Here is a 13,021-nt window from a genome sequence, read left to right on the forward strand (position 1 = left end):
GCAGGTATAACATGGATGAAAATCCTTCTAAATTCAACTTCAATGATGTGGTAATTTTCCATTGTGAAGGAGGGTGTTGTCACATGATACATCACAGGTGCAGTCGATGGAGGGCTCAAAGAATCTATGCAGCTCTGATAAAAATGGAATCAAAACGTATGGAGCTGAACATTAAAGATAACAATGATCGATGATTTGATTAAGAGGAGATCAATAAAACAAAATTGAATGGTTTAACAAAGTGAAGGGCAGGTAACATTATTCTAGTGAAGAGGGTAAGCCTTCTTTCAAGAATCAGAAGGAATCGATTATCTCTGGACCAGAAGGAATGTTAGACAATTAGTAATTTACTTTGGCCATCCAATGTCGCTGAATTGGCACAAACTGATTTGGCAGGCACACTCCCCATCCAAACAAGGTCAAAAGTTCACTTGTTGGGACTTGACCAGAATAGCATTCAACATTATCTGCACAATAGCTTCATATACAGCACCCTTGTAATGCATCCCATCATCTGTGCAATCGTGTCCACAACCTCTGCTCAAGCTCTTGATGTCAAGCAGCATGAGAGGCCCTCCCGTGGACCGCAAAAGATTGCTCTTATGGATTTCTTCGGCATAAGCAGCACACATCTCTCTGGTCATTTTCTGCCTCTTTACCTCTGTGTTCAACATACCATTAATCAGAGTCAGAATGCCAAGCCAGAACATATGGGATGCCAGAACCACAACACGATTAGCATCAAACCCTTCGGTACCAAAATGTGGAGACAGAGGCAAGATGGAGACAACAAAATTCTGCAGTCTCCGTAGTGCTTCACCATAATGACTAGCATTGGTGACGTGAAGCATATGCCAAAGTCCTGTTCCCATGACCAGAACATCAGGATACCTACCGCCATGGTGATCATTCCCCAAAAATCTAGTTAAATTCACTGCAAAAGGTGCCCAAATAAAATCTACCTTTAACCCTCTTTCCTCCAACACAAATTCATAATCACTATGTCGTTTGAAAATATTCTTTGAGATGGATTCAATGGATTCCAGTATCAGTTCTAACAGTGAGAGAGCCAGGTACCGAGCCTCTGAATCCCCGGCAACGGCAATCCATGAGCCATTGAGGAGATCCAAAGTATCGGTCCTGTTCAATCTTTGAAACCCATATCCAAATTCAATAGCCTGAGAATTCCAGTGCCATGTTCTGGATCCATTGAATGATGAACTATTATTATCATCAAAACCCTTGTTCTCCTCCCAGTCTACTTCATGGAGGACTGACTCGCAGGGCATTGGGGAATTTGACTTATCTACGCTAGGAAATGATGTAAACGAAGAAAAAATATCGGAAATACTTGGAAAATAGGGCATGAGATGAACCCCTACCGCTAAGGTTATGAAGAGAGCCTGCGCTGAAGAAGAGCACTTTGTTCCGGCTGAGGTGCCACCCCGCCATCCCCATTGGAAGGAACAGAACAATGCAAGCTGCCAATATGCCCACTTGGATGCCACCAACCATGGTTGCTCTTCAATCTGATTGAATTTCTGGATCCGAGCACATCTTCAAGGGCTCCAAACCAAAATCTTTCATGTGCTCGGAGATGTTGGTCGGCACTACGATTTGCATCGATGAATGACTCGATCCTGAGATGTACTGACACCGCGCCTTTGAAAATATGGTCAAACCAATTAGTCTTTTTCTAGTGGAAGAAATGTCAGAGTCAAACCAAATGCGAATGGAATACAGACTCCTGTCATAAGTGAAGGCTAGTAGCCATGGGCGGGGATTCACATCAAACGACAAGGAGACTTGTGGAAAGTATGAATTGCGGGTTTAGTAGGCTTTGGGTCGAGATTTTGAACCAAAGCTCTGATACCATGTGTAAGGACTTGATTCCAATTATTAGAGCCTCAATTTTGTTATACACTAACAGATCTATTTTCCTGCTAATTTAAAAGTAATAAAAGGAGCTTGCTGACCTTCTCACATAGCTTTAAACATTTAACATCGTATCATTTTATCATAAGAAACATAAATTAAGGTGAGCATTCCATTGATATCAACTTAACAAGAGTATTCCATGGAAAAATACCTGTTCCGGCGGTTGATGATGATACCTTTGTCTTATAGCTCCAGCTGAACGCTCCTTCTGACCGACCCAACCGGATTTACCTCCCAGCCAACTAGGAAATAAATTCCTAGCCCAGGAAACCTCCACAGGTTCCCTAGCCCTCCGTGCCCAAGTCCAACCAGATATAGTGTGTTCTCAAGAAGAATGTGCAAAACCAGATAATGATACTTTCCTCCTCTCAAACCCAAGAAACCTCCATAGGTTTCCAAGGTCTACCAAAATCATGGCAAGGCCAAACAATCATAACCAACCCCCACAATCCTAAGCAAGACTCCAACCCCCCCCCCCTTTCTTCCTTCCCCATTCCCTTTTTATACCCTCTTTCCTTTCTCCATCTCAACCACCTCTCATTAATGTCATTAACTTCCCATCCATCCTTAGTTGACTTCTCTTCTCCCAAGTAAGCTAGGAGTACATTTGGAATTGTGACATGAATATAAAATTGAGAATTTAATGGGAAAGGATCATGTCTTCTCCAAAGTAAATCTGAAAAGTACATTTGGGAATGTGAAGTGTAATTACATGGAGAGGACCATGTCTTCTCCTTAGTAAATGTGAGGGTACATTGGGGAATGTGAAATGAATAAATATATATTGATGATAAGATGGAGAGGACTATGTCTTCTCCCAAGTAAATGTGAGGGTAGATTGGGGAATGTGAAATGTACTTAGATGGAGAGGACCATGTCTTCTCCTTAGTAAATGTGAGGGTACGTTGGGGAATGTGAAATGTACTTACATGGAGAGGACCATGTCTTCTCCTTAGTAAATGTGAGGGCACATTGGGGAATGTGAAATGAATACATATATTTTGAAATAATGGAAGGAGACCATATCCTACATAATATTCAATTTGAGAAAGTAAGTGGGGAATTTGAATAACGGAAATCATAAATTTATATTAGACCAATATTTCTCAATGTTTTCAGATAATGTAAATATTAACAAATAATTTGTAGGATAAGATTTAAGTGGGGCATTACAAGAATGTATAAAGCCACTAGAAATAGAGCATCGAAAAACTGAATGTGGAAATAAATTAAATGTTGGGACCTGAGGAGATGGAAAAAAAGGAAAATGCACCTGCAAAGGTAGGAAAGCTGGATTAATTATGAAACAATCAATAAAAAAGAGGGAAAATGTACCAGGATTTTGTCAAAGTGAACTAGAACGAAGACAGGATCAAGGAACCTTTATGAGGACCATATCAAGTGAGCAAGCCTATAAAAGCATATATAGAAGGACAAATCAGGCATCAATCAATATAAATAACCTCTAATCCACATGTTTTCCATCATTGCTGATAACTGCCTATAGGATTCTGCAATATGCGTAGAAGTTTGATTCATGTAAATGGATTTTAATTTCTTGTGTAATATGATTTGACCTAAGAAGATCACGCAAGTCTGTCTGGATCCTCAAAGTAATGGTTGGTCTATATTAATAATAAGAGGAGTTTTGGGAAAATATTGTGTTACATTGTTCAATGTTTGCATGGCCCCTTTTAAAATTTCTTGTCTCTTTTAAGTATATGATGTCTCTGTCTTTCTTTTTATGAATGTAAGTCTCGAAAATGATTTAGTTGTGTGGGATAATAATATGATTAATGATGCAAATGATAGCATGACAGACTTAGCTTTTTGCCATTGATCAAAATCCCTTATTTTTTCCACTAGTTCTAGTTCGCCTTGGGTGAGATGCTCCTTTTGCATAAAGGAAGTGAAAATGTTAGCGAAAAGCTATACTAAGATGACCTCCTTTGTTGGAAAACTCAGGCCGAACGTTGGGTCTTCACTGCTCTAAATTTTTCGCCAACAAATGGTTTCTTTGTTGGGACCCTAAACTTTTAGAACGGATCTTGATCATGGTATCTATAATTTTTGGTAGAGGTATTTAGGTTTTGTGGCATGAGAAGGTTGGTCATTTTGTCCTACAACTGGCTCAACTAAGGCAGAAAAATTTGGATTGGGTTAGAGAGGAAGTTATGTATGGTGAACCTACTTGTGACTAGTACAAAATCTTTTGGTGTGAGTTCCCTAACAAGTTACAAAACTGGTTAAGGTGGTTGCAAGTTAATGCAGGAGATGGAAATAACCCTGGGCTTCGTAGAGATTGGTCAACCGATGATTTGGATGAACTCCACCAATAAGACACAGACCTAATAAGGGATATTTATTTTTGAGTAAATGAGACATTAGAAGGCTATATTACTAAGTTTTCAATCGAAGATCATAAATCCTTTTCTAGAGCGGAAGCAGTATTCAAGTTTGGATTGCGCAGAATATTGTTGAAAGAGAAGCCCCTTTAGCTCACATTCTTGATGGTTGAAGAAAATATGCTACTGTTCCAAGAAGATTGAATGGCCTTTTAAAACCCTTAGTGATGGGGGTTGGATCTAGGGTAGGAATGTTGTGCAATTATGAGAAATGAAGGGTTTTTGTCATGGACCAAGAAGAGTTGGGTAAGGCACAAGAGTTTTGAGCATTGTGAAGGGAGATAATAGATTACAAGTGGAGAGAAAGGAAGTTGACAAAAATTAGGCATAGAAGAACAAAGTTACAGAGGATAAGAGAACGGTGATAAGTTTAGCATCGCAGAAGAATAACATGGATAGTCTCGAGTTGTGAGGAAAGGAGAGAATGAGGGATCTACTTCTGGTGAAATAGGAGACGCCAACGAAAGTATTGCGGGAAGTTTTGTTCAGGTTGGTAGACCCCACTCAGAAACAGGAGGATTTCATATGCCTAACCCATCTATACAACCGGTTATGATGTAAGTGAGCATACTCCAGTAGATGATGACATGCACTTTGTGATGAGGTGATTGTTCTTTGAATATGAGTTAGTCCCCATTCCTGACAACCCACAACATAGTGGTACAACTACTCCTCTCGCTAACCTTCACCTAGTAATGTACCAAAACCCTAATCAATTATTTTCTAAATTAAGTAAGATTATAAAATTCTAGCAAGTACATTCTAGGTATAGTGTTGGTAGTTCTAGTGGAGGAAGTAGTTCCAATAGTGGTTTTCATTCAAATTCAATTAATTACTCTTAGTCGGGTTCCAAGGGATTTATAATTTCTTAGCGTGGAAAAATAATCATGGCTAGAAATATGACCGAATCGCTTACTCGATATCTAGAATTTTTAGGACGAGGTGGTGAATATGTTGAACATCATTGGTATCTATGTGAGATTGTTTGGAGGGCTCGAGAGACTCCTAATGCCACCAATATTATTGAGTTCCACACTAATCTAAGAGATAGGACGCTTCAACTGTTTATTAAGTGGATTGATGCAAATTCCAACGCTACTTTGGATATTGTTAAATGAGAATTTCTTCAAGAATTTAAGTTACCTCAGTCTAATCATCAACACTTGGTGAAACTGTTGAATATTAGACAAAGGGAGGGAGAAATTTCTTGGCAGTGTATGTAGAGATTCAAAGATGCTATTAGTAAACTATCATACAACATTGATCCCCATCATCAAAGGGATTTCTTTATTAAGGCTTTGTTACCACTGACTATGATTTTGTTGTCGCGACAAAAGATTGACACACTACATGATGATTTGGAATAGGCCATGTAGATTGAAGCAATGGAGCGATATCCTCAAGATTATAAATTGGGCACTCCTTCCACTGACCCTACTATTATGGGACTTCAGAACCAAATTTCCAACCTCACTGAGAAATTAAAATAATTGAGCTGGGAGGCTTATTCTACAACCTAGTATGAGGGGAGTGTAAGTTTGTCTATCTAGCCATGGCGTTGACAAATGCCCCTTTAAAAAAAAGTATATGCTCTAAATTGAAAAATAATGTCGGTCATGGTAAAAAAAACCAATATGTTGTAAAATAATTAGAAGTAAAAAGAAATGTGTGAGTAAGATGTTTAAATATTATGGTTTTCAAAAATATTTCAATGGGGGATTTAAATAAACTTTTTGAAGATCTATGTTAAAATAATATAATTTTATTCTATATAATACTTAATAGAATAAAATACTTAAATTATTATATATATATATATATATATATATATATATATATATATATATATATATATATATATATATATATATATATAACTATTAATTTATTAATCATTTATTTTAATTTAATATTTATATATAGGTATATATATTTATAATAAAAATTAAATTAATTATAGAATAATTAAAACCTTTATGTAAATTAATACCTGCGGTCCCTTTCACTTGCAGTATAACTAACTATTATTTTTATTGACTTATTTTATTTTTTGAATTTAATATAGCTACACCCCAGGTCCTGTCTAACTAGCCGTTTCCGGTCAAAGTTAGCTGTTAGTCAATATAGCCGTTGCCCGGTCAATGATTTTAGTCGTTGGATGTTCTGCTTTGAGTATTTAACATGCATACTGGATCTGACTCTGATGATGAACCACATTGGTTGGTTTGAAACGCATGGACAAATGAAATATCATGTGATTTATGCGGAAAAATATCTCATAAACTTCATATATATTTATATATTAAAAAAAAAATTGTTAAAATAAAATATTTTAATGTTAATTATGTATATATAATATATCATTTTAATGTATATATCATAAAAAAGCTCTTATGGTTAAAACGTTTATTTGGCCCTATATATACTTTATATTTTTCACTATAAAGAAATTTGCACGTGAAGAAATTTGATCCTAGATCTGTACTTAAGATTGATCTTTGCTGGTAACTATTTCATTCAATATCATTTAAATTAGATTTAAATTTATTATGCCAAGAGGGAGATATTGGCAAGTAACCTTATTAAAAAATTGTATATGTGTATGTGGGAGGTGTTATTCATTACTTTAAAAATCAATGTCATCCATATAAAAATACTTTAATTTTCACTTTTATTTTACATCACACTTTATATAGTGAGATAAAGTAATTGGAATTAAAAATAAAAATAAAAATTACCTTTTAGTATGGGGGATATATGTAATTCTAGAAATGTTTAAAGTAACCTAATGTAAACATTTTAATTCAGTGAAAATAAAATGAAAATAAGAAAATGAATTAACCATATAAAAATTAAATAATAAAAAAAATAAAAATGACTCATGGTTTTAAAAATCAATGGTATTGACCCATAGTATTCATGTGGAATATAACATATTTAAGGGGGAAATTAAACTAGCCTAAATCCATCTTAGTTTGATGGTATATTTAGATACTTGATGTTATATCTAGATACATAATTAGTTATAAAAAAGATGGTGTTGAATCCATGTAGCCTGTAAAGGTAAAAAAATTATGGATATGTGCATTGGGTGGGGCAAATATTAGGAAAAATGTCATTATCACTGTTTATCTAATATTTCTACCTACCTCCATCAAATTTTTACTAAGTTATATTCAGTAAAATATAATACTGCAATATTACATTTTACCCAATATTTCGTCTCAACAGGGCCACTTTTTATTGTCATTTTTCTATATATTTGAAGTTTAAAAATAAACAAAATCAACTATAAAATTAGTAGGGGTGATGGGAAATATTGAGTAATATTATTACATTTTAATTAGTATTTTAGGGCCACTTTTTATTGGGTGTGGGTGATAATAAATATTGAGTAACATATAATATTGTAATAGTATATTTTATCCAAAGCTTCCCCTCACGGGTTCACTTTTTATTAAAAAAACCTTTATATTTGAGGTTCATAAGTAAACTTAACTCCTATGTAAACATTTGATCCTAGTATGGTAGAGATGTTGTAATCTTTAACATTTTAACTATATAAAAATAAAATAAGTAAATAAAATAAAAAACATGAAATTAATAATTATAATTATAAATAACAATCAAACCAACCTTAACTATGGATCTACCAAGCGTGGATCAAATTTCTTGAGATGCAAAACTCTTTTAAAGTGAAAAAAGATTTGATCCCTCTCCCCTTTTGATAAATCGGGAGTTAAAATAGATCTAAACGAGTATAAATGTATATTGGACTATACTTAATACATTATAAAATCAACAAATTATTTATCCTCAAAAAATGAGTTTATATTTAATTTTTAAAATTTTGTTTTACTTATATTTAATTATAATAAGTAAAGATATATTATAATTAAATATTAGGTTTAATAAAATATTTTTTACCTTTAATTTTTAATAATTATTTACATAATCTAAAAATAAAAATTAATTATTAAATTAATAAAAAATATTTAAATAATAATACATTATAATTTATACATAATTAAGTCAATTTCAATAATTAATATAAAATGTAAACTCAACTTTAAAATAAAAATTTAAGATTCAAGCTAACTTATATAAATGTATATGGGATCATATTTAATACACAGAGTCAACAAGGTATCAATGTTTAGAAAATAGGTTTTTATTTATTTATTTATTTTACAATTTTTTATTTATAATTAAATGATAAATAAAAAATATTATTAAATAATATATTTAAAAATTTATTTTTATATCACCCGATCGGGGTGAAAGAATTGGAGAGGACGTGTGATAAGATGGTGAAGGGAAGGGGGTGGCAAAGCTGGCCACCATACATCCTCATAATTCCACAGGACGCAGGGGCAACATGCAGGCAAGGTAGAATCTCGAGGCGTAGAGGTGACAGGGAAGTGGGGGAAGAAGCAGGAGGAAACGACGACAGAAGGATGATGAGATGCAGGGTAGGTGGGAGGAGGTTAATAAAGGTGGCGAAGAACAGAACCAAGGTTATTATGTAGCAAGGGAAGGAGACAGCGGGAGCTCGGTGCGAACTGGTGTTCTCTCCAACTTGGCATAGGACTCGGTACGTATTCTTAAATCGAATCTCTGCATTTCTTTCAATATATAGTAATATTAAGGAAGAGGGGGGAGAGCTAGACGCAGCAGAGGGAAAGAGAAGCAAGAGGGAATTGGAATTCTTTCCTGCTACAAGCAGTCAGAAGGCAGAGGGTGGCAGGATGAGAAATGCTGGGGAAGAATCTAGTAAGGCTGGGAGCCATGCAGGCCAGGGTAAATGCATGCAGGGATTCTGTACAGATAGTGATCAAGGGCAGTTCGAGGAGGTAAAACAGGTGGTCTGAGAGGCAGAGAAGACTCCCGAGAACATTCACCAACCTCATCTAAGGGGATGAAAGTTGTGGAACAACCCAACCAATGGAAAAGTGAGGAAGGGGGAGGGTAAGAATTGGGAGCGGGAAGCAAAGGAGACCGGAATAGAAGCAATTACGGAGAATATAACATTTGTTGTTGGCCAGGGTAGTCAGGCGGTAGTTAAGAACAAAATGGCACGCCCAGGTCGAGGAAGAGATCATGGGGGCAAAGGCAGACATAACCAAACAGGCAAACATGAAACAAAGCCCTCCTCTCTAGCATGTCAGAGATGCAGCCGAAAAACCATGAGACATATTGTGCAAGAGGCAGAAAAAGCATACAAAGAAGGAACTGATGAGGACATTCGTAAGCTTATTCAAGAATTGGAGGCAAATATAATGGAAGAAGATTCGAAACCTGAAATGAAAGAATGGGTAACCTCATTCCTGACCTGGGCAACACTAGGGGACGCATGGCCTTATATAAGCAGGCCTTACATGTTTATTAGGTGCCGAAGCGGTTACTTGCCAAGGCGATGGAGCAGGTAGCAGGAGAAATGGGTGAGTTGGCTCAGGGCATGCCCAATACGAAGAGAGAAATGAAGAATCTCCAAATCACTATGCTCATGCAGGACAGCAAGCTGGATGAAATCTAGCAACAGTTGAAGAAGATTGCTCCAACAACGAGGGACGCAGAAGCACCTCCTGAGATTGTGGAAGATTAATCCTTTAGTTAGAGTCAATGGCTTACCATGTTTGTTCCTTGAGAATAGTATCTCTTTTTCTTGTTAGTAGTTTTTAATGATTGTCTGGAACCAGATTAGTAGTTACTGTTGTGAAGTTTATCTAGCATGGATTAGTAGACTTATTCTTTTTTGTTATTGGACGGCTTATAAAAACTTAAGGTGGCCAACAGATCTGGTTTCCCATTTGGGCGGGTTGAGGCCACCAAATGCTGTATCTGGTTCAACCTGTTTTTGATATAAATAGAAAAAGAAGGGTCCTACCGTAGCTTACAAAAAAAAAAATATTTTTATATTTAATTTTTTTAATAATCATTTATATAATTTAATAATAAAATTAACTATTAAATTAATAAAAATTACCTCAAAACATAATATTTTGATGATGATGGTGGTGGTGGTTAACGTCCACTAAGACCAAACTTTGGTCTATCAGACCTAAAGAAACGAATTATTTAGTTTGATTTAAGATTTTATTCCTATGCTCAAAAAGCTTGGAGAGAAGCCTCCTGAGCTCACTATAATTTTGACAACGTAAAAGGCTAGGAAGGTCAGTATTGCAACAAAGATTTTGAAATTGAGATCTAATGTGATTTTACGTGGGGCACTCTAAGAGGAAGTGATTTTCATCCTCGATGTTCGTATTCTAATAGAGATGGCAGAACCTTTCCATCCAAGGTGTTTTAGGAACTACCCAATGACTTGTTTCACTATGGAGCTCGTGAGAGTTCGTTCTAATCTTGGCTATATTAATTTTCTTCTTTGAGCTAGTTAAAATAGAGAAATACTTTTGATCTTCTAGGGTGGGGTTGATGACCTCCTTATAATATCTTAATTTTATTTTAGCTACTAAATCTTTCTCACACCACATTTTTTCTTTGAACTTAGAAGTAACAATATTTTTAATGTTATTAATGTTTTGCAATGCAACATTCTCATCGATCTCCCAATGGTTTAACAAGGCCCTGGTGTCTTTATACCAACCTCGTTTGGGCTTTAGGTGGCTTTGTCTGAAATTTAAAGCTAGCTTAGGAAGTCTATGGTCTCCTATGTTATTGAGTTTGTGCTTGTACAACAGAAGCCTAGTCATAACTAGGCTCTCAATAGGGGAAAGACCCACTTCTATAAGGAGAATAGGATAGGGTGTGTTGCTTTTAATTTTGAGGTTATACGTTATAAAACGCTTCTGGATTTGCTCAATCTTTCTCCAGGATTCTCTAGAGATGCTACAACCCCAAACCTCACATCCATATAAGATAACTGGAGTGACTAAAGTTTCAAAGAGGAACTTCTTTCTATCCCACATTATGAGGTTTGTCGTTTCACAATTATTTTCAAGACCAAAATAAGATTTCCATCCCCCATTAATCCTTTTCTCGATGCTATAGTTCCAGTTGAGCTTGTGATGAATATAAATTCCTAGGTACTTGTAGGAAGACACTTCCTCCAAGTTACTATTGTCATACATAAAATTAGCATAAGTGTCTTTCTTGGATTTGATAATCATAACTTTTTTTTTGTCAGTGTTAACAATCATACCCATGGTAGAGTAGAAATCCTTAAGAAGTATAAGTTGTTTATCAAGATCAGATGGGCACCTTGCGAGAAGAACAATATCGTCAGCGTAGAGAAGAAGGATGATGACTATCCCAGCTAAGATCGTGCCAGCACATCTTGCTTCCTCTAAACAACCTTCTAGCTTGTCGATGTAAATGCCAAATAGGGTAGGGGAGATGGGGCAACCTTGTTTAACTCTGATATTATACTTAATATCTTTTGACCACCCCTCATTGCTCTTTAACTTGGCAATTACATTCTCATATAACTTTATAGCGGCAACTATCAACTCAAAAGGAACCTTTGGCTCTTCTAATCTGTTCTAAAAGTTGTTTCTAGGAACCATATCGAAAGCCTTTCTAAAATCCACAAAGCAACAAAAGGGATTGGATTTATCATTGCAACATTCCTCCATAATGATCCTAAGTGTAACAAGGTGGTCTATTGTTGAGTGCTGCTTTCTAAAACCCACTTGGCCTTTAGCTCGCTTACCTTCACTTTCAAGCCATATGCTCAACTTCCTTTCCAAAATAATACCATATAACTTGGTTAGGGGAGGGCTGATCATAATTGTCCGATAGTTAGAGGGGTTATTTGTATCCCCACTTTTAAAAATAGGGATAATGAGGCTTTGAGTCCATGGTTTAGGGAACCCTTGCTTGACCGCTTAACTAAAAAGTTTGTGAATGTGGGGGATGAGGACAGGGCCTCCAATTTTTAAGATTTTTGCCTTGTAATCTTCAATGTCCTTAGCTTTCCCATTAGCCAAGCAATTAACCCCAAAATCGATGTCTTCCAATGAGAAAAATTCTTTTGTTGTGAGCAGGGTTTCAAAGTTATCCATGACATTTGGAGATTCATAAAGCTTTTTAAGATAGAAATTCTAGTCGTGTAAAGCAATTTTATTATTATCTTTAGTTTTCCTAGTTAAAATCTGCCTCTAGAGTTTCTTAGGAGCTACCTTAGAGAGGTGTAAGAGATTCTCTTATCTTTTACGAATATACTGCCTTTTTTTCCTTTTAGTTAGGGCTTTGTGTATTTTTATCTTGCTAATTTTAAGAGATTCATCAACAACTTCCTTAATTGCTCTCTTCGCACTTTTACAATCTTTGTCATACCATGGGTTGGTTTTGCTATTTCTTTTATTACTTGAAACTTCAATTGAGAATTTGTTAATAGAATATGAGAGGGTTGTAGTAAAATTATGATAGAGATCTTCTATGATATCTATACGAGATAAAGGAAGCAAATTAGTTTTTAATTCATTTAGAAATAGATCTTTTTTATTTCTATCAAAGATTAACTTCTTTTGGCTATAAGGATTATCTTCTATGGGATCTCTATGCATGACAAAATTGAGAGTTATAAGTAAAGGCCTATGATCAGAGTTAGGCTCGTGGTCGTTTAAGATGTCAAAATTTGTTATTTCGTTGTATAGAGGGAGATTGGAGATAACATAGTCTACTATGCTACTACCAAGCCCATGGATGTAGGTCAT

At 35.4% G+C, this 13,021-nt stretch overlaps 1 pseudogene; it reads right to left on the reverse strand.

Moving 5' to 3' along the window:
* Positions 1 to 419: 419 nt before the first annotated feature.
* Positions 420 to 1,289, reverse strand: LOC149185045 (protein ALTERED XYLOGLUCAN 9 pseudogene; annotated as a pseudogene).
* Positions 1,290 to 13,021: the final 11,732 nt, after the last annotated feature.

Source organism: Pinus tabuliformis, chromosome 3_2 (genome assembly GCF_031772625.1).
Source record: "Pinus tabuliformis cultivar Carrire ecotype Pingquan chromosome 3_2, CPIR1, whole genome shotgun sequence".
Lineage (NCBI taxonomy): Eukaryota > Viridiplantae > Streptophyta > Pinopsida > Pinales > Pinaceae > Pinus > Pinus tabuliformis.